The sequence below is a fragment of the Pleurodeles waltl genome, chromosome 1_2, assembly GCF_031143425.1.
Source record: "Pleurodeles waltl isolate 20211129_DDA chromosome 1_2, aPleWal1.hap1.20221129, whole genome shotgun sequence".
In the NCBI taxonomy this organism is placed as follows: Eukaryota; Metazoa; Chordata; class Amphibia; order Caudata; family Salamandridae; genus Pleurodeles; species Pleurodeles waltl.
This window is the reverse complement of record NC_090437.1, coordinates 694,589,279-694,611,415: the sequence shown is the minus strand read 5'-3', so window position 1 is coordinate 694,611,415 and position 22,137 is coordinate 694,589,279. Positions and strand designations below refer to the sequence as shown.

Genomic DNA, 22,137 nt, shown 5'->3' with positions numbered 1-22,137 from the left:
CATCTCCTCCAACAGTCGTCCCGCTAAACAACGAATGGACCATTGGAGCTGTGCCGCTAAGTAATAATGTTCAAAGTTGGGGGATCCCAGGCCTCCCTTGTCTACAGGTAGTTGTAGCTTGCGCAGCACAACTAGACGTCTGCCCTTATTCCAGATGAAACTTCTTAGTGTAGTGTGAAGTGCGTGGAAAGTACCTCAGGTTATGTGCACACGAACGATTGTGAAAGAAATATAGTAAGCAGGGGAGAATCACCATATTAGATAGGGACACTCCTCCCAGGGCTGTGAGTGGAAGCGTACCCCAGAATGCCATTTAGGGCTGGAGGCAAGCGAAGGCTTTAGTGAGATTCCCATATATGAGGTCTTGGGTCGTGTGGTAACTATGTATGCCTAAATAACGCAATGTGCAGGGCATCCAGGGAAGAAGGTGTGAATCTACCACAGGTATTGTGTCCGGGTGTAATGGAAACAAACAGGATTTGGCCTAGTTTACTCCGAGGCCAAAGGCTGCTTGAAATTCCGACAGGATATTCCAGATCTCCGATATTCTGTTCCTGATATCACCGATGTAGAATAAGACATCATCCACATATAGCAAGACTATGGGGGTCATTCCGACCCCGGCGGTCAAGGACCGCCGGGGCCGGGGATGCGGGAGCACCGCCAACAGGCTGGCGGTGCCCCGCAGGGCATTCTGACCGCGGCGGTTTGGCCACGGTCAGAACAGGAAAACCGGCGGTCTCCCGCCGGTTTTCCGATGCCCTCAGGAATCCTCCATGGCGGCGCAGCTTGCTGCGCCGCCATGGGGATTCCGACACCCCATACCGCCATCCTGTTCCGGCGGTATGGGGTGTCGTGGGGCCCCTGCAGTGCCCATGCCCATGCCCGTAAGAGGGCCCCACAAAGAATTTCAGTGTCTGCTCAGCAGACACTGAAATTCGCGACGGGTGCAACTGCACCCGTCGCACCTTCCCACTCCGCTGGCTCCATTCGGAGCCGGCTTCCTCGTGGGAAGGGGTTTCCCGCTGGGCTGGCGGGCGGCCTTCTGGCGGTCGCCCGCCAGCCCAGCGGGAAAGCCAGAATGGCCTCTGCGGTCTTTGGACCGCAGAGCGGCCATATGGCGGTTCCCTCCAGGCGGGCGGCTCCTGCCGCCCGCCGGGGTCTGAATGACCCCCTATATGCCTCAGTCCGTTCAGAGGAATGTCCCACGCCTGAACCTGTTGTCGAAGCCTCTGCACCAGAGGCTCCATTGCCAGAGCAAAGAGAAGCAGGGACAGGGGGACAACCGTGCCACGTCCCTCTGCTCAACTGGAGCAGGGGAGGAGGTTGAAGTAGGGGTGGGGGTTTGATGCATTGCCCGATCTTCACTCTGGCAGTGGGCTCTGTATATAAGAGGTGGATAAGCCTTTGCATCCGGCTGATGATGCCCAAGGAAGTGAGGGTCAAGAACAGATACTCCCAGCCCACTGTGTCAAAGGCCTTTTCTAAGTCTAACACCATGCAGGCAGCATGGGGTCATCGGGTGGGAGAAAGCTCCATCACTCTATGTAGTCTATGGATGTTGAGTGTGGTAGATCTACCTGGGGTAAAGCCATTCAGGTCTGAATGAACCAGCTTAGGCATATGCTTAAGGAGTCAGACTGCAGTGCTCTTGCTCACTGTCTTGCAATAGGACCCAAGCATAGACAATAGGCGGTACAAAGTTAACTCTAGGGTACTCTTATTGGGTGTGGGAAGGGATACAAGGAGGGGCTGAGAACTGCATGGCATCCTAAATACTAAGGACCATGTTGACTGTCTTTCCTTTTCCCTCTCAAACATCCTGGTACAGTTTTTGGATGGGGCTATGGGCTTGAGAGCAGAATGGCTCATTTTGATCTTACTAACCCTTAGACCTCACACTCCCCCTTTTTTTTTTTTTTTTTTTTTTTTTCTTTTCTCTCTGGTTTTTTTTTTTTTTCCTTGTGAGATATATGGGGGAATTTATGCACCCTTACAATTTCAACTGACCAAGATCAGTTTCTTCTCAACTCTATAGGACGTTATACAGTTGAATCCACACACAGTCATTTGCATGCTTACAATCCTATTCGATGTCTGTATCCATGCCAACACTGTCGGATGAGTACACCTACAGACTCAGATGAAGTCGTAGAAATTGTCAGTTATCTATTCAGTGGCAAATTACTGGGGGGCTCCTGGAGGAATCTTTTAAAGGTTTTACCACCCCACAATCCCCATCTCTGCTAGGCATGTTTGAACAGGCCCGATGACAGCGGATGCTTCCCCACAGAGCTTCAGGTGGCGCACATTGTCATCATCCCTAAATAAAACAGACCAGCTGACAAACCTGCCCAAGATCACTAATATTGAACCCAAAATTCTCCCTACAATTGTAGCACAAAGACTAGTGGCAGTGATTCCCAATGTGATTTACCCTTATCTGCACAGCTTTATGCCCCACAGGGGCACTAGACACAATATTTACCTAGCATGTAGTATATTGGCAATGTATAATTGACTGCAGAATTCCACGCCTTACTGTTTATAGACCTAGAGAATATGTTTTACAGTGTCTCCTGGGAGTATCTCTTTGAATTACTGTCATATATAAGACTGGGCTCTCACTTTATTGATTACTTCCATTTTTTATATGCAGGAATCCGAACTCTGATAGAGAACTCACTATCTAATGTATTTGAGCTGGAGAGAGGAGTGAGACAGTGTTGCCCTCTCTCCCCTACTTTTTGCTTTGGCAATAAATCCCCTAGCACACCAGATACAACAGTCAAATCTAGTGTTGGGATTCCAGTGGTAGGACCACTTGAAAGACAGAATATCGTTATACCCACACAATTTTCTTCTGTAACTTGGTTGTCCAGAAACGTTAGGTCCGGCAATGGTAGAACTGCTGGATAACTTTGGCTGCTACACCAGACTTCAAGTTATTTGGCCCTAGGGAAAAGGGATTTAAGTCAAAACCCAATTCATTACATGTGTGCCTTACAGGGAGGGAAGGCATAGCCAAACCATAAATATACTTCATTTCTTAGAATGTGTACACAGACACACAAAGCACTGGATGCTATTGCCACTATCCATGATGGGGAGAATCTCTGCTACAAATGGTCATCCTCCCCAAGGTTTTGTATATTCTGGAAAATTATCCTTATGCCTTACTCCAAAATTAGCTTTGAAACAAGATGTCCATCAAGACAACTATTCTGTTGAATAAAAGACAACCAAGAATATCTTTACTTAAATTCTGAAAAACAATGTATAATGAAGGCATGGCTATGATAGACACGACATCGCCTAATAGTGTGAAACAACTGGATTTATTCTGATTAACTGTCGCTGATGACAGATTCAATATATACAGTGGAACTTTTAGCTCTGAGGGAGAAATCCCCATTCCATTCCCTAAATAAGGGGTGGGGGGGGGGAGTGCAAGGACACATCACCAGTGACACATGTGGTACATGACTCTTGGAGAGCTATCACTAGACACATTGAGTGAATGAGGCTTTGTTGGCTGAAACAGTCTTCAGATTTGATCCGTGGGAGATGTGATTAGATGTGTACATATGAAAACGTTCACCAAATTAAGCCATTTGCTGCCAGGCCTCCTGTGCCGAGCCTTTTTTTGGCTATTTGGGGCAGTTCACGCTTAGGCCCTCAGAACCTTTTCTCCACATAAGCTACCCATGCCAAATTTGCATCCTTTTCCCCCAACATCCTAGGGATTCTAGAGGTGCCCAGACGTTGTGGGTTCCCCTGAAGGAGACCAAGAAATTAGCCAAAATACAGAAAAAAATAGTTTAAAAAAAAAAAAGAAATGGGAACAAAGGGCTGCAGAAGAAGGCTTGTGGTTTTTTGACTGAAAATGGCATCAATAAAGGGTTTGCAGTGGTAAACTCACCATCTTCCCAGCTTTCAGGTACAGGCTGATTGGAATTCGAAAACCCAATTTTTCAACACAATTTTGACACTTTACTGGGACATACCCCATTTTTACAATTTTTTGTGCTTTCAGCCTCCTTCCAGTTAGTGACAGAAATGGGTGAGAAACCAATGCTGGATCCCAGAAAGCTGAACATTTCGGAAAAGTGAACAAAATTCTGAATTCGGCAAGAGGTCATTTGTGTAGATCCTACAAGTGTTTCCTACAGACAATAAGAGCTGAAATAAAAGAATATTGAAATTGAGGTGAAAAGAACAGCCATTTTTCTCCACGTTTTACTCTGTAACTTTTTCCTGCAATGTCAGATTTTTAAAAGCAATATACTGTTACGTCTTCTGGACTCTTCTGGTTGGGGGGATATATAGGTCTTGTAGGTTCATCAAGAACCCTAGGTAACCAGAGCCAATAGATGAGGTACCTTGCAATGGGTTTTCATTCTATACCGGGTATACAGCAATTAATTTGCTGAAATATAAAAAGTGAATAATAGGTATCAAAAAAACCTTTGTATTTCCAAAATGGCCACAAGATAAGGTGTTGAGAAGCAGTGGTTATTTGCACATCTCTGAGTTCCGGGGTGCCCATACTAGCATGTGAATTACAGGGCATTTCTCAAATAGATGTCTTTTTTACACACTGTCTTACATTTGGAAGGAAAAAATGTAGAGAAAGACAAGGGGCAATAACACTTGTTTTGCTACTCTGTGTTCCCCCAAGTCTCCCTATAAAAATAGTACCTCACTTGCGAGGGTAGGCTCAATGCTCGCGACAGGAAACACAAAATGGACACATCACATTTTTACATTGAAATCTGACCTGTTTTTTGCAAAGGGCCTAGCTGTGGATTTTGCCCTTTAGCTCAGCCGGCACCTAGGGAACCCTAGAAAACCTGTGCAGTTTTGAAAACTAGACCCCTAGGGGAATCCAAGATGGGATGACTTGTGGGGCTCTGACCAGGTTCTGTTACCAGGAATCCTTTGCAAACCTCAAAATTTGGCCAAAAAAACACTTTCTCCTCTCATTTCCGTGACAGAAAGTTCTGGAATCAGAGAGGAGCCACAAATTTCCTTTAATCCAGCGTTCCCCCAAGTCTCCCTATAAAAATGGTACCTCACTTGTTAGGGTAGGCCTAGCGCCTGCGCCAGGAAATGCCACAAAACACAACGTGGACACACCGCATTTTCACAAAGAAAACAGAGCTGTTTTTTGCAAAGTGCCTAGCTGTGGATTTTGGCCACTAGCTTAGCCAGCACTTAGGGAAACCTAGCAAACCTGTGCAGTTTTGAAAACTAGACACCTAGGGGAATCCAAGATGGGGTGACTTGTGGGGCTCTGACCAGGTTCTGTTACCCAGAATCCTTTGCAAACCTCAAAATGTGGCCTAAAAAACACTTTTTCCTCTCATTTCAGTGACAGAAAGTTCTGGAATCTGAGAGGAGCCACAAATTCCCTTCCACCCAGCGTTCCCCCAAGTCTCCCGATAAAAATGGTACCTCACTTTTGTGGGTAGGCCTACTGCCCGCGAAAGGAAATACCCCAAAACACTATCTGGACACATCAAACTTATCAAATACAAAACTCCCTGTCTTTGCGGGGGGCACCTGCGTTTTTGGTCCTGGGCTCAGCAGCCATCTAGGGAAACCTACTAAACACAGACATTTCTGAAAACTAGACACCTGAGGGAGTCCAGGGAGGTGTGACTAGCGTGGATCCTCCAATGTTTTTAATACCCAGAATCCTCAGCAATCCTCAAATTTAGCTAAAAAATCAAATTTTCCCACATTTCTGTGTGGGATCACTGCACCGAGAGAAAGTTCATCCCACCCAACGTTCCCCTCAGTCTCCCGGTAAAAATGATACCTCATTTGTGAAGGTGGGCCAAGTGCTTGTGACAGGGAAGAGCCAAAAACATATTGAAATTGCGGGGGCACCAAAGTGGGTCCAAAAGGGCAGTTTGAAAAAAAACATTTTTAGGCTGACAAGTGCAGCAGACTTTTTATCGGTATAGATGAGACAATGCTGGGTGGTAGGAATTTTGTGGATTCCTGCAGATTCCGGAAGGTTCCATCACAAAAATGTAGGAAAAATGTGTAATTTACAGCAAAGTTGGAGGTTTGCAGGGCATTGTGGGTAAGAAAATGGTGCGGGTGCATGTGAAACACACTACCCTGGAATCACCCAGATGTTTAGTTTTCAGATGTGTCTAGGTCTTGTGGATTTTTCTACATGGCAGCGTCTCAAAGTCCATAAAGTGCAGCCCTCACCATTCCAAGTGGGACGATTTTGAGAGTTAGCCAAGCTCTCATGGCCCAAATGTAAAACCAAAACCCAAAATAATCAAATGTCCTTTTGCTTGCCGTGGGATAAGATGTTTTAGTGTGTGGGGGAGAGCTGAAAGACTGTTACCCCCTTCAGTTGGGGTGGGGGCATAACCAGGCCCATACTGGTTGGTAGCCACCACCCCAATATATATATATATTTTTTAATTCCCTGGCATCTAGTAGACTTTCTGCCCCCGGGGTGTGGATCAGGGATAATTGTCCCATCTGCCCACTGGTGGGCAGAACAACTTTGGCCCCATTTATTTGGGGTGGGGTTAACCCCACCCTCTTATTTTGGGAAAAAAACTTCCCTGGTCTCTGGTGGGCTTTCTGAGGGCAGATGGGCCTTCCAAAAATAGGCCAATCTGCCTCCAAGGGGGGCAGATATGGCCAACAATAATGTGCCCCCATGGGGAGCGACGCTTACCCAAGGGGCTGCCCCCATAGAGAAAACACACACATACACACACACCAATCCCTGGTGCCTAAGAGCGGCCTAATAGAAATACACCAATCTGCCCCCAAGGGAAGCAGAAATGGCCTAAAATAACCCCCCCCCCCCAGGGGAGCGATCATTGCCTAAAAAACATCTAAAAAAAATAATGATCCCTGGCGCCTAGAGTTTTCTGCCCCCCCTAATAACAATAGGCAGATCTGCCTAAATGGCCTAAAATAAATTTCCTTTCCTTCCCTTTGAAGCCTCTCAGGCCCCCATCACATGATCAGAAGAGAAATGCAAAGCATTTCTCTTGGGGAAGTGGCCTCTGATGAGTTCAGCGTGCGAATGTGCGCTGACGCCATCAGACGTCACTGGGGGGGGGGGGAGGGAAGGGTCGGGGGTGGAAGGGGAAGGGCTTCACCTTCCGAGCTCTCCATGCTGAGGACGTAATGGTTACTTTCGCGGCACAGGAGCAATGTGCCGGTGGACGTAACCATTACGTCCCCGGCACAGAAGGGGTTAAAGGAAGAGTACAGGTTGTTGCATGCAGACCCAATTCAATAATTACTGTCCGCTTAGGCATGCGCTGACACCATACATAACAGTCATAGCAGAGATCCCGGAATATAGTCCTTTGAGGCAAACCTAGTGATATCCCCTCTTCCCAGTAGAGGGAAGGTATCTGATATCTAAAAATAACTAATAATCAGTTCCCCTGTGCCCTCCACTAAAGTTAGAAATGAGAGTCAGACATTGGTGCCTTAGAGGATGAAGAATGGGTGTTCACGCTCATGGCACCACGTGGAGCATCCAACATGAATAGGCTCTTCCCTTTTAAGTTCAAATACTTAACACAGAGTATATCTCACTCCCAAACAGATGTGACTTTTTCAAAAGGGGTGGGCGGGGAGTGGGGCTGGAATGCTTAGGTTGTAGGGCAACACCAGGGGATTTTCTACATACTTTAAGGTCCTGCCCTGCGTTAGAACTTTTTGGGTCATATGTTTTTTGCACATTGTAGTGTGTTATGGGTTGACCAGTGGGCCGAAACCAACCCTATGAATGTGATAAGGGATGAAGGATATACCAATGTGGGGAAGGTCTTTTTGAGACTGTTTCAAAATAGGGAAAAGAGCGATCACTCAAAATTGGAGGAGTCCAACACCTCCAAGTACCTCAGTGTTGAAACTGAGGGTAGACAGAGTCTAGATTCTTGAATTACCAATATATGAAGCCTGTGGCTTCCCCAAAACATAAAAGGATAGGGGGCAGATGGACAGAATACTATCAGGAAGAGACTGAGGTAACAAATTGGAGTAGTTGAATCCCCTACTCCTCCTTTCTTCTCCCTTCCCCGTTCCCTCCTCCTTATATTTACATACCTGATATTGCAAAAGGTCTCCAGGTATATATAGAGTTATGTTTGATCTGCTTCTGTGGGACTTAAGTTATACGACGGACGAGATATCAGCCACATTTGTGATGGAGGAAACCCCTCTGTCAAGGTTGTAATAAGGTCCTTAGTCTCTGCATGCTAAAAGGGGCTTCAGGTGACCTTGCAATTCAATTGATACTATATGCACAATTAGTTAAAATCATTAAATACAAAAGAATCAAGTGTATCATTGCTAACAAATGTTTAAATCAATATGGAGACATAAATACCCTGACCCCCAAAAACCAGGGCAGTTAAAGTTAGTTTTACAATCTTCATTTTGTACTCAATCCTTAATAAAAGCTTTATAAAGGGGCAGTTTAAAATTATGCCATTTGGTTTAAAACCAGTAAGAACTGCTTGCCGACAGGAGTGAATGCCATGTGGGTTGAAGGCAGCTCTCAGGTGTTCTCTCCTCTCTTGCAGTAGTGCCAGACAGATGCATAGCATGTAGATGATGCATTCTTTAGATGCCCCCATAAACAGCAAGTGTTTGACTCACTATTCTGTTTCCTTGGCAAGTTGTGCATGAGCGAAAGCAGATGATCTAAATGAAAGTTCATTGTCTTGCCTTTTAGGAACGCCGAATAACAAGGCTCAAAGTAGGGCTATGATTTTAAAGTCTTGCAGTTGCTTAAGAGCATTCAGGGGGATGATTTTTTTCAAAATGTAGCCTTGTCTGAGGCCAGTGAGAATTCCTTCATAGAACAACTAACTACCTTTTTTTAGAGCAGCATACGGGATGTTTAGGTTCCAGAATTATTCAATTTTAAGGGCTTTAATAGGCAAGTCCAGATAGTTCCTTGCTAGCATAGTGGAGTAGGTAGTTACTGCAGACCATAGATGTTCATTGATGGATTTGTCAGTTGTGTTTTTTAATTTATAACATTTGATGTAGGCTCCTTGACTTACACTAGGTTGCTTGATTGACCCAAATTGCAGACGTCCTTGGGCCAGAAAAGCATTTTTAGGTGAATTGAAGATACTTCTGAACACTTTTGAGGTTAAATGTAGATTTTCCTAGTTTTAATGACGGAAAGTCTTAATTTTATTAAAGACACGGAGGCGAGTATTATGCGTTTCTTTTCTTGCTTTATTAAACAGCAGCAAGTGAAGAAAAAACTACAAATGCCATAGGTGAAGAGAAACGAACCATTGGGAAAAGATTTGTAGTCCATATTAACAAGAACCAATAAACAGCACAGTATGCTATTATGACGTAACTTGACTGCGAACAGCCCTCTTTTCTTGTGTGTTAAAGTCAATTAAAACGAAATAAAGGAAAAATAAAAGCTAAAATAAGAACGGCCATAATAAGGATAATAATTCAGAACAAAAGTTCATTAGTCCAGGACACTGTAGATGAATAGAAGCACACTGGTGATCAGTCGCACCCAGGAGTGTAGAAGAGGAAGGACGAATAAACGATGATGGAAGATCCGCAGAGTGAGATAATTTCTGAACAGCTGATGTTGACACTGAAGGGGGGGGGGAACACAGAAAACAAACAGCAGTTACTGATAATAGAGGTGGGATAATACTCGACTCAGTGTCTTTAATAAAATTAAGACTTTCCATCATTAAAACTAGGAAAATCTACATTTTATGACAAGACCGGAGGCTCCTATTATGCGAGTTCAAAGCAAATTAACAACATTGGTAGAGACATTATCAACCGGTTTACAGTAAAAACATTTTGAAAACATTATCATTAGACCAATCAGCGGATCTAAGAATGTCGTCAAGGCGGGAACCCATCCAGAAGGCTTTAGATGCCATAGCACCTCTGGAAAAGTGAGCTCCAAATCTGGAGGTGTCAATGCCGGCCAAAGACATTATCCATTTAACCCAGCGAGCTAAAGTAGCCGCAGACACAGGACGATAAGGACTCCTGAAAGAAATAAGGAGTTGTGGAGTTGAAGACGTTCTTAAATGAGCTGTCATCTGTTCATAAACTTTTAAACATTGTGCAACACATAATTTGGGTTGGTCCGGGAAATATGGATAAAAGACAGTATGTAGATTTGTTTTAGTTCTGCGAGATATAGAAAATAATACACCAGAAGGAGTAAATTGCCTGGAAGAGATATCCAACACTTTAACATCAGAAATACGCTTAATAGAGATGAGACATAACAGCATAGTGAGTTTTGCAGATATAATTTTCAAAGTAAGAGAGGAATTATCCGGCCATGCAAGGAGGAACTTCAACACTTCATTAACATCCCATAAAAACCTATATTTAGGTAAAGGTGGATTAGAAAACTTTACTCCCTTTAACAGACGGCAAATGAGAGGGTGTTCACCCACAGGTTTTCCATTAACGAACTGATGACCAGAGGAAATAGCTGATCTGTACAGATTGATAGTACGGAAAGCTTTGCCTTTGCTATCTTCGGCGGCCAGAAAGTTCACGCTAAAGATGGCATCTGCTGAAAAGGAATCAATGTGTTTTCCCAAACACCAGCTGTGCGATAAAGCCCATGCTGACTTATAGGCCTTTCTTGTTCCTGGAGCCCAGGCCTGTCTGATACAGTCCGCAGCGTGTGCCGAAATAAGAGGGAAAGATGAGGAATTCCCGAAATTTTCCATGCTGAAAGATAAAGAAGCTTGTCCAGGGCAAGACTGTGAGGATGCTGAAGGGGGTCTAAAAGAAGATCCGGAAACGGAGAAATAAGGAAAGGCAAATTCTAGAAGTGTTGGAAACCAAATCTGGGATTGCCAAAAAGGAGTAATTGTGATTAGAGTGGCATGTTGACGTCTGATTGCAAAGGAGCCTGCAAGCATCTCTAAACAATTGATATGCAATCTGGACTCCTGTAATGACCATGTACCCCCAGTCGAGATTGGACCACACCGGGCTCCCCAACCTGTCAGACTTGCATCTGATTCTAATACAAGATCTGGGGCTGATGGAAAGATAGCTCTTCCGTTCCAGGCATCTAGATGGTCTATCCACCATTGCAATTCTGTGCGAGAATCGTGATCTAGTGGAATGGTGTCTGCATATGAGAGGCCTTTGCGCAAATGTAGAATCTTTAGTCGCTGAAGGGCCCGATAGTGTAAGGGACCTGGGAATATGCCCTGAATGGAGGAAGAAAGAAGACCGACTACGCGGGTGAGTGTTCTTAGAGAAATGTAAGGATGGCGTAGAATCTGAAGAATTTCTGATTTTATAGATTTTATCTTTGCAGATGGAAGAAGCAGGGTATCCGAGAGCGAATTGATTTGGAAACCTAAGAACTCTATAATTTGGGTTGGGCAAAGAAAAGACTTCTCTTTGTTGATGATGAAACCCAAGTTCGAAAGAAGCGAACTGGTCAGGTTGAGATGATTTAGAAGCAATTGTGGAGATTGACTCATCAGAAGAATGTCGTCGAGTTAAATAAGAAGTCTTACTCCCTGAGCCCTGAGGTGAGCCACCACTGGCTTCAAAAGCTTGGTGAAACACCAAGGAGCCGATGAAAGACCGAAGGGTAGCGACGTAAAATGAAATGTTTGATCCAGCCACTGGAATTGGAGAAACTTCCTGTGATCTGGATGAATTGGAACAACTAGATACGCGTCTTGTAAGTCCAGGCGAACCATCCAGTCGTCCTGAAGAAGAGAATCCCTGAGATGGAGAATGGTTTCCATCTTGAAATGTCGATAAACCACAAACTGGTTGAAGAATTTTAGATTGATAACCGGACGCATGGAAAATGGAGCTGGTAAAACCGGCAGGATCGAGATGAGTAATTGCAATAGCTTATTTTTGCAAAAGAGACTGGACCTCCAAAGAAATGAGAGCGGACATGTCTATAGAAAAACGTGGAGGAGGAGGTAGCAGGGTCTGAATTGGAGTTGAATAAAACTCTATCATATAACCTTGGACTGTGTTTAGCACCCATGGGTCTGAGGTGATTGATAACCAATTTGGGAAAAAATGACAAATACGACCGCCCACGGGAAACTGGGAAAGATATTGATTTACCTGATTGATTGGAATTCCTGGCGTTCCTGTAACCTCTGGACCGGAAGCCTCTGCCCCTTTGTGGGTAAAACTGTGGTCTGAAATCCTGGTAGGCTGAGTTGTAAGCACCACAGGAGCCTTGATTGTAGTAGGAAGGGCGGCCGGCAAAGCGGCTCCTGCCTCTGCTGGCCCTGGTGAAAACCCGTTGATTAAACATCTTCTTTAAAGATTGTTGGGCTTTATCTAAAGAGGTAAAGGTGGCTACATATCTGCCGAGTTCTTTGATAAAACTGTCACCAAACAGAAGACCCTCTGTTTTCGCTTGAGGTTGGATCGTTGCCAAGTTGACGAGCTTTGAGTCCAGTTTGAGTAAGAGACCCTTACGCCTTTCTTGAGAAATGGCAGCGTTGGCATTTCCGAGAAGACAGACCGATCTCTGAACCCATAGAGAGAGTTCTTCAGGATCAATAATGGAACCATCGATCCTGGCAACCTCAGCGATGTCAAATATGCGAGTAAGGGGACCAATGACATCCATCAACTTGTCCTGACAGGAGGACCAGGCTTTGTCAATGCCTTTACAAGGATCTTTGCCGAACTTGGTAAAGAAAGTTAGAATGGGCTGATCAATGGTAGAGGCAGATACAGGGCAAATATGGAAGAAAGGGTTAATTTTCTGTTCAGGAAAACAAACCCCGCCCCTGGGCATGGATGGGGAAAGCCTTACTGCTCTCCGGTTCACTGACGTGAGAAGGCAAAGGGGCTCCGGAGCATGCAACAGAAGGTGAGGCTGACTAAAAAGGACTTAACTTGGCTGCGAGCAGCAAGAAAAGAGGGCTGTTCGCAGTCAAGTTACGTCATAATAGCATACTGTGCTGTTTATTGGTTCTTATTAATATGGACTACAAATCTTTTCCCATTGGTTCGTTTCTCTTCACCTATTGCATATGTAGTTTTTTCTTCACTTGTTGCTGTTTAATAAAGCAAGAAAAGAAACGCATAATAGGAGCCTCTGGTCTTGTCATAAAACTTATAATGTCCAGTACTGCTACAACAGGAACTCGTTTGGCCTCACTGCTGTAGGTTAGAGTTGGTAAATGTTTAACAGATTTAAGCTTTAAACAATCATTTTCAATGCAACGGGGCTTGCATTTGCTCGAGTTGGAGCTATTTGCATTGTAAACTCTGAACCTAACTTTTCTTGCCACACAAATTAAAAGAAAAAAAAACACAGCGCGATCGCGCTATGTAAAATGCAGCGCGATCGCGCTGAAATTGAAAATGAAAAAACGGAGCGCGATCGCGCTGCAGGGAAAATTAACAGATAAAGTAGTCCAGTAACCTGGCTCAAAACATCGAGCCTCGAATGTTTCTAGTAGTTTACCGGTGCTGTGTAGGCGGGCTAAACACCGGAAAAGGCATGACGTATGCATGCCTATCACAAATGAAAGCAAGCAGATTTTAAAGAGCAAGCCGAGGAACCAATGAAAGAGACTGACGTGACCTGGGTGTGGTTTGAAGCCCAAAGAGAGATTACTTTATGGACGGAGCGCTTTGCGCTCGCCCATAAAGAGGAGCTATGCCTGGACCTTTTAAAGTACTATACAAAGCATCAAAGGCCTGTATCAAGACTTTACCTTTGTGCAAGATTTGTGACTTTTAGGGCTTCAAGGAGCCCTTAGCGTCAAAGAGAACACCTATGCTTCAACAATGGCCAGGTGTTGGCCTTGCCAGTTGTGGTTTTCCCTGAGACGATTGCTAACCTCCATGACTTTTGATGTGTTCAGATAAATAAGCATCCTGTTGGAAATGGGATATTGATTTAATGTGTTGTGCAGCCGTTGAAGGCCTATTTTGCTTTGGCTTAAAAGGATTACATCATCAGCGTGAACAACCCCCCCAATCTACGATACCATATACCCCACAACTGTGGACTGGTGACCATGCCGGATAATCTGGATCAAGTGCTGGCAGTGATTGAAAGGTCCTGGATATCTGTGGAAACAACTCTGGGCTCCCTAGTTGCAGAACTGAGCTTCCTGTGTGAGGACCATCAGAAACTGACTGGCAGGGTTGCTAAAGGGGAGAAAACACTAAATAACCAGCAAGCCTTTCCAGACCTGCGGGACCATGTACGAACGCTGGAGGAGAAGGTAGAAGATGCTGAAGGGCGGTTCTGAATGAGCAACATCAGAATCCGGGGCCTGTCGGAGGTGGAGGAGGGCAGGAACCCCCTGACCTTTCTGGAGACTTAGGGGGTCATTCTGACCCCGGCGGGAGCCGCCCGCCTGGAGGGAACCGCCAGAAGACCGTACCGCGGTCAAAAGACCGCGGCGGTCATTCTGTGTTTCCCACTGGGCTGGCGGGCGACCGCCAAAAGGCCGCCCGCCAGCCCAGTGGGAAACACCCCTCCATGAGGATGCCGGCTCCGAATGGAGCCGGCGGAGTGGAGGATGTGCGACGGGTGCAGTGGCACCCGTCGCGTATTTCAGTGTCTGCAAAGCAGACACTGAAATACAAAGTGGGGCCCTCTTACGGGGGCCCCTGCAGTGCCCATGCCATTGGCATGGGCACTGCAGGGGTCCCCAGGGGCCCCACGACACCCCTCACCGCCATCCTGTTCCTGGCGGGCGGAACCGCCAGGAACAGGATGGCGGTGAGGGGGTCGGAATCCCCACAGCGGCGCAGCAAGCTGCGCCGCCATGGCGGATTCCCATGGGCAGCGGAAAGTCGGCGGTACACCGCCGGCTTTCCGCTTCTGGCCGCGGCTGTACCGCCGCGGTCAGTATGCCCGGCGGAGCACCGCCAGCCTGTTAGCGGTGCTACCACCGACCCCGGCACCGCTGGGGTCAGAATGACCCCCTTAGTCTGCTTTGTTGTCCCGGCCTCGGTCCTCACTTCTTTCTTCCCACTGGAGAGGACCTACTGGGTGCCAGCGCGATACACACCACCAGGGGCCCCACTGAGGCCCATGCTGGCAAGCTTCTCCACTTCAGGGACCGGGATGTCATCTTACATGCGGCCAGAAAAGCTGGGCTTTTTAAACTGGAAATAAAAACTGCCATGCTAATCCCAGATCACACCCAAGCAGTGCAGCAACAGTGCACTACTGTTCTGAAGGTCAGAAGGTCTCTCTGGCAAATGGAGGTCCGTTATTTCTTCAGCGAGTCTCTCTTTTTTACTAACCCTAAAGAGGCCTGGGACTGGGCTGACAGATACCACTGCTGGTATCTCACCTGACCCCTCCAACCTCACCCCCCAACCAGACCGAAAGTAATGGCACTGCCTGTAACGGGGTCCCTTTCCGTGGTCTTCACATTCAAAGTCCCCTGCACTGAAGCAAATAATTGAAGACTGCCGATGGGCCCATAAGGCTGGCCCCTCGGATGAAGACAGTGGCCCATTAATTTTTTCCTCCAACTGGAAGCCCGGCTCCTCCTCGACTTCTACCCAGGATTCTTCAACCCTTCCACAAGTAACTCCACAGCTGACCAACAGCATCCTGTGAATGGACTTCCTGCTTCCATGACATGTGCGAGCTGACTTATGCATATGAATATCACTGTGGTGTGCTGACTATTCAACCTGTGCATGGTTCATTCAATTATTGTGACTACACCTTTCTCCGCTTTTAGTGTAGAAGTGTGATCATCCACTCCCCCAACACACACACCCCCTGGAGGCCCCCTAGATTTTTATATATATATATATATATATTCGCATGGGAGCCCTCTCCTCCAGTGCTTACACACAACTTATGGCCCTCCGGCTCTCCCTGGGTGTACACATCTAGCTTAATTTCCGACCCTATCTTCTCGCACAGCAGCTGTGGAGATGTGATCACTCATTCCTTTATGCTCATTAGACCAGGCCTAAAGCAACTTAGATGCTGATAAGCAGGGTGAATCCACCCTGAAACCTTTCTGAGACACCACTAGGCTGCCATGTCACATATATTGATAGTTACCTATCATGCCCTATGTGGGCATACCACCACTTGCGGTAGGCTCTGTGAGTTCATGTTCTTACCTGTTAACACCCATATAAAGTTTCCCACCACACAGAGCACTGGGGTAGACAGGCATCATGCATCACACGTAGCTGAAGAGAATGGACACAGGCACAAGGAGGAACTCACAGAGAGCCCCATGTTTATAGGGTTAGATCACCCTTACTATTCACGAAATGTCTCTGATTACTACCACTTGATTCCTCACCCTAAATGTAAGCGGAGTGCATACCATGCAGAAACGCTACTCAATATACTCCTATATTAAACGACAACAGGCACAAAGTGTTCCTTCAAGAAACAAACACTACGGCTGGGGAGCTGTCCCGATTCCGAAAACAATGGTGGGGGTTCATACATGCCACCACATACTCCGCATATGCAAGGGGGGCCATGGTCTGGATCCTCCAGGGTGTTCCCTTTCAGTTGCTCAACACAACCATTGATAGAGAGGGACACTTTGTACTGCATGAGGGATGGTTGGATGGCTCACACATTCTACTGGGGAGCTTCTATGCCCCAAGTACGGACCAGTAGACACTCTGGACAACACTCTCAGGAGTACTGGGGCATAAAACCCAAATGCCGTGGATACTGGGGGCAACTTTAACAGCATACTCGATCTGCACCTACATGGCTCCCACCCACTGCTCCCGCGCACCTCTCCTTTCACACAGGCAGAACACTTCATGGAGTGGATGAGACATTGGGCACTGGCAGACATGTGGCGGGCCTTTTACCAAGCTCCCGAGTCTACTCATTCCATTCTGCACCGCAGAGCTTATATGTGCGTGTGTACCTTATCTTATGCTCCCTCCCCCTTCTGACCATGATGCTCACATGGGTGATGGGCAGTGGAATGCACCGCGCCCACTGACTCCCACGTAGCAACTCCCCCAAGACTGCCTGGATTACTTCGTTTTCCAGGATACCCAAGAATCACACATACAGAAATACTTTGGCAAAAATACCAACTCAATATCTTCCAGGATGATACAATGGGACAGCTACAAGGTGGTCACCCAGGGTATCTGCATACAAGAAATAGGGTAGGTTCATCAAACCCTTAACAAGGAAATCAGAGAGGCGGAGCAGCATGTGCAAACATTGGAATGAGGAGCAGAGGGTGATGCTGCCCAAAGCAAAAGGCTGGACAATGCAAAACCCCATCATGCGGCCCTTCTGGAGCACCTATTGTGCTTTAACCTTACTGTATATGTGGGCAAGACTTACAGAGAAGGAGACAAATCTGACCATCTCCTTGACTGGTTGATTCACAGGGAGCAGGGACAGACCCATTCTGGAGCTCATTTCTAGCTCTGGTGCTATGCTATATGCACAACAGGACATTCTCCAGGAGTTCTATCGATACTACTCCTGAGTCAATGAGGCTTCCCAAAAGGAGCAGAGGAACATGGAAAAGCCATTCCTATCACACCTTGCCCTGCCTTGAATCACTACAGATCAAAGGGACAGCATTTGAGGTTGCAGCTGCAGATGTCAAGCATCGTCCGGTATAAAACCCCAGGCCTAGATGGACTACCAATAGAATATTATAGCACTTTCACAGGCAGCCTGGCACCTCCATTGGAATAGATGAATGACGCCTTAAAATTGGGAGAGCTACCACCCTCCCTCTGGGAATTTTTGTTGATGTCCATACCCAAATCGGATAGATAGCTCACTTGTGTGTCCTCGTATTGACCCACTGCCATACTACGAGCAGATAACAAAATCCTGAAGAACATTTTATCAACTAGGTACGCCCAGGTTCTTACAGAGCTCATCCATCCAGACCAAAATGGATTGGTCCCAGGGAGCAGTACCTACCAAAACATCAGGTGCCGGTTGCTCATCCAAGATCAAGTACGGGGCCAGTTTCCTCATGCTGCATGCCTGGTGATCGATTTGGAGAAGGCGTTTGACTCACTATCCTGGGACTACCTGTTCCAGGTTCTGGCGCAGATGGGAGTGGGCAAACGCCTCCTAGCATTCAACACAGCATATATGTTAAACCTCTTTCCTACATCCAGTTGGATTGCTAAATATTGCCTATAGTCCCGGTGGCGTGCAGCACCTGACAGGACTGTCCCCTATACGCCCCTCCTTTTTGCGATGGTAATCATTAGGCAACAGAAGGCCGGTAAACCCTAGGATATCGCCCTCTTGGGCAGAAACTTTGCGGTGTCACTGTACGCCGATGATCTGCTCTTTTACCTTCAGGACATCCACTCAGACCTGTTCCCTATCCATGATGCGCTCCAAGCCTTTGCCAGGGACACAGGCCTCAAGGTTAACTGGGGGAAGTTCTCATTTTTTCTACTTTGCCCCAAAATGTCTACACATGAGATAAGCCAGGGAGTGACGCCACTCTGCTGATGTGACTCTGCCGTCCGATACCTAGAGGTCGCCTCTACCATTCCCCGGTGGACCTCTTTGACAACTTAAGACCCATGCTGACAGCATTAAAACCACAAGTACAGTTCTGTAGGAAATTGCTGCTATCCACCAAGGGCAAGGTAGCTCTATCAAAGAAGGTAATCTTTCCCAGGGTCCTCTACTACTTCATAAACCTGCCCATGGTTCCTCACTGGGGCTTCTGCTGCGAGCCAGACACATTATAAGGAGAGCTTACTTGGGGAAACAAACGGCACTGTATAGCTCAGAAAAAACTACAGCTGTCTACTGGGAACGGAGGTTTGTGTGCCCCATCGCTCGAGGCCTATTACCTGGTGGCACAACTCCAGTGGGGGCTAGGTGGCTAATGGGACAAACTTTGGAGGAGGCGTACCACTGACCACATCCACTAACGACCTCCATGATCCGCAGCTTCCTACTTCCCAAAGCTATGCTTAATTCCCCAAGCTATGCTTAATTCCTCACGGTTACTGCAGGAGACCTGTAAATGCATCACCACAGTGCATCTTCTCACATGGCACATCCTCCTGTATGCACCAGGGTTCTCACTGCTGTGTCTCCAGTGGTATCCTGGGACGTATTCGGCTACAGAATTACGTAGTTGCTTGGACCAATCATTGGTCGCAATCAGTGACCTTTTTCTCGGATGGCCACCTCCTCTTCTTTGACCAACTCCAGATTGACTATGACCTGCCACCGGGACAGTTCCTTTCATATCGACAAATCCACAATTCATGACTCACTCTGGTCCTCACGGGACAAGAAACTTGCTACCCATGCTGTACTCCAGGCACTCCTTACCATGGGGGAGGGTAGTCATCGGGTCACTTGGCTTTACAGAGTGATACAAGATCATACTGGCTTTTCCCAAGGGCCCCTATGAACTCAATGGGAGGACGACTTCGGGAGGGTACTGAATGACTGAGTGGGAGCAGGCTGTAGTGCTTCCACAACAAATCTCTTGAAATGCCCGTTTTAAAAATATACAATTCTCCACACTGCATTGTGCATACTTGACCACAGCACAGCTCAGTCCATATGTCCCCACAGCAAACCTGCGTTGCCCACATTGCAGTGGACGCGGATCTCCCCCACATGATGTGGTCCTGCCCAGCCTGTGAGGCCTGTTGGTGGGCGGTACATAGGGTATTGTGAGAGGACACAGCACTCACAGACATATTCACTTGGGAGACCTGCCCTCTATGTATCTTCAAGGGCAAGTAGCAATACAACGTTTTGTGAGCATGGCCCACTTACTTGCCAAAAGAAACTTACCCTCTAATGGAGGGCTCCATCTGCTCTGCCAGTGGCGGCATGGCAGGGTGCAGTTTGCAAGTGCGGAGAGGCAGAAGGGGAAGCCCTACAATATGAAGAGACGCACCACTTGCTAAAGCGCCCAATGTCACAGGAGTGGGACACGCTTTTAACACATTTCATACAACTTATGTCCCCTGATGAGCTCTCCCCATGAACCTAACTAATCTGATGGCTGATCCCCAGTGGCTCAGCCAGGCACAGTCCATCAGCGCTCATGACATCCCTAAGCTCCTACCAACCTCCTTGCATTCACCCACTGGCAGAGCAGAGCCAAGCACGAAGTATTTCTGGACCCACCTGCCACTATCACAATCATTGTATCACCCATATTGCTACGCTCCAGCTATCCTAATCCACAGCTTGATCTGCCTCTAGCCTGCTTCGTACCACTTCCCACCCAGCACACACACCCTTATTAGCAGTTCCCAAACTGCTGGATAAATAAATTCATTGCTGTTACAAATTCAGTTTACTGTACTGTACTCCGTTGTATTGTAGGGCTGCTTTTAGAAGATACAAACATAACAATGATACCTTACTAGTTAATGTATTTCATACTGATTGCTTACTTCTGTGCCCCCCACCCCACGCTTAGGGGATTTATTCTATACTGCTATATTCATGTTGTATTTGTTGTAGGAATTGTAAAAAATAAACCCGATGTAGAAAATCTGAAACACGAAAATATCGCACAACATCAAGCCCAAGCAGAAACCGCACAGCTGTTCATAGTTAAAAAAAAAAAAAAAAAAAAACAGTTTTGGCCCAACTTCCACACTGACACTAACAAGGTAAAAAGTTTACTTAAGAATGTAGTGGATAGGCAACTTTTAAAGGGTTTTCAGTTAAAGGCCAGCTCATGTCTAACTGACCCAGAAGCATTTACAACATCAGCATACAAGTCCCTCAGCACACACTCTGTGCCTTCAAACAGATTGTGGTCTGATTAGACATTAGGTTCATAATCGAATTAGCCCAGAACACACAGGTGCTTGATTAAACAATGGGTGCAGGGAAGAAACTGAATTCTGAGCCCACGGAAGCCTCAGACACCCAATGCTGCCAGCATACACTCTAAGGAGCTCATATCTACTGTGAAACACCCATGCATTCTTAGGCCAAATAATGCCCTGTCATAAGGCATTGTCAGAAGTATAATAAAGAAATTTGTAATGATTTAGTTCAAGTATTCAATGTTATGGTGTCACATGTCCTCTAGTGTTTTTCTGTCTTGAATCTGTTACTTCCAAATTGCTTACTATTTACTGTGTGTAGTAAAGCATTGTATTGAATTGCATAAAAAGGCCTGCCTGCGAACAGGCATTTGAGAAAAAATGCAGAGGTATCTTGAGCAGGGCTAAGGTGCAGTCCATATTGTTTTTCTTCCTGAAGTGACAGCTAGTAAATACTGTCTTTGGATTGCCAAGAAGATCCTGCATGGTTATTTAAGTTGGGACCGTTTTGTCTACCTTGTAACATATTGTTAAACTCCAATAAAAACATTTTTTTTTTAAATTCAGCGTAAAACAGGTTTTAGAGTTGAAGATCTCAAAGTGGTGGATGTGAATTAAGTGAATTCAAAGTAGTAGTGATTTCGGCCTGACGAAAGATGAATACCTTGGGCACCAACACACATCCTTGCTTTAGACTCTGTTGTGTGGTGATCCTTCTCTACAATGTAGTGCTATCGCTATTTTTAATTCTCAAACAGGTGTCAGTATCCAGCAGTTGAACAGCACGTACCAGAAATTGCAGTAGAACCCAGTTAAACAGTTTAGACCATAGAAGGATACCATGGTACACCGTCAAATGCAGTCTTAAAGTCAATAAACCATAAGTATAGAGGCTGGCGAATTTCCAACATTTGATTTAAAATTATAACCAGAACCATAATGTTTGTGGGCGTCTCTATCCCCCAAGTGAAACTAGATTGATTAGCGGAATTATGATTTGGTGAGGGTCCCAGGTTGTTAATTCCTCTAATATGTGTGAACCAAAATACTTTGTTTTGTTGTCAAGTAATGCAGTCAAGCCATTTTTCCAGTTTGTGACCTGTACCAGCACCCTTGAAGATCGGATTGTCTTTCGACCCATTGCAGGGGTCTGGAATAACCTGGGATTGTAAAATTTGGCTAAAAACCGATGGCAGTTTCTCTGCCCAATATGCTGTGTCAATCTTATATATACAATTTGGCCCTGGTGTTCCTGCATGATTAGTTTTCAAATTGAGTGGGATTTATCTTCAGTGTTTCATATTTGAGGGTGTGGGTGACAGTGTCTAC

At 46.1% G+C, this 22,137-nt stretch overlaps 1 protein-coding gene across 1 annotated transcript in view; it reads left to right on the top strand.

The window, feature by feature from the left end:
- GATB (glutamyl-tRNA amidotransferase subunit B) overlaps positions 1 to 22,137 on the top strand; it is a 684,248-nt gene that overhangs the window by 58,417 nt on the left and 603,694 nt on the right. The window lies entirely within an intron of this gene.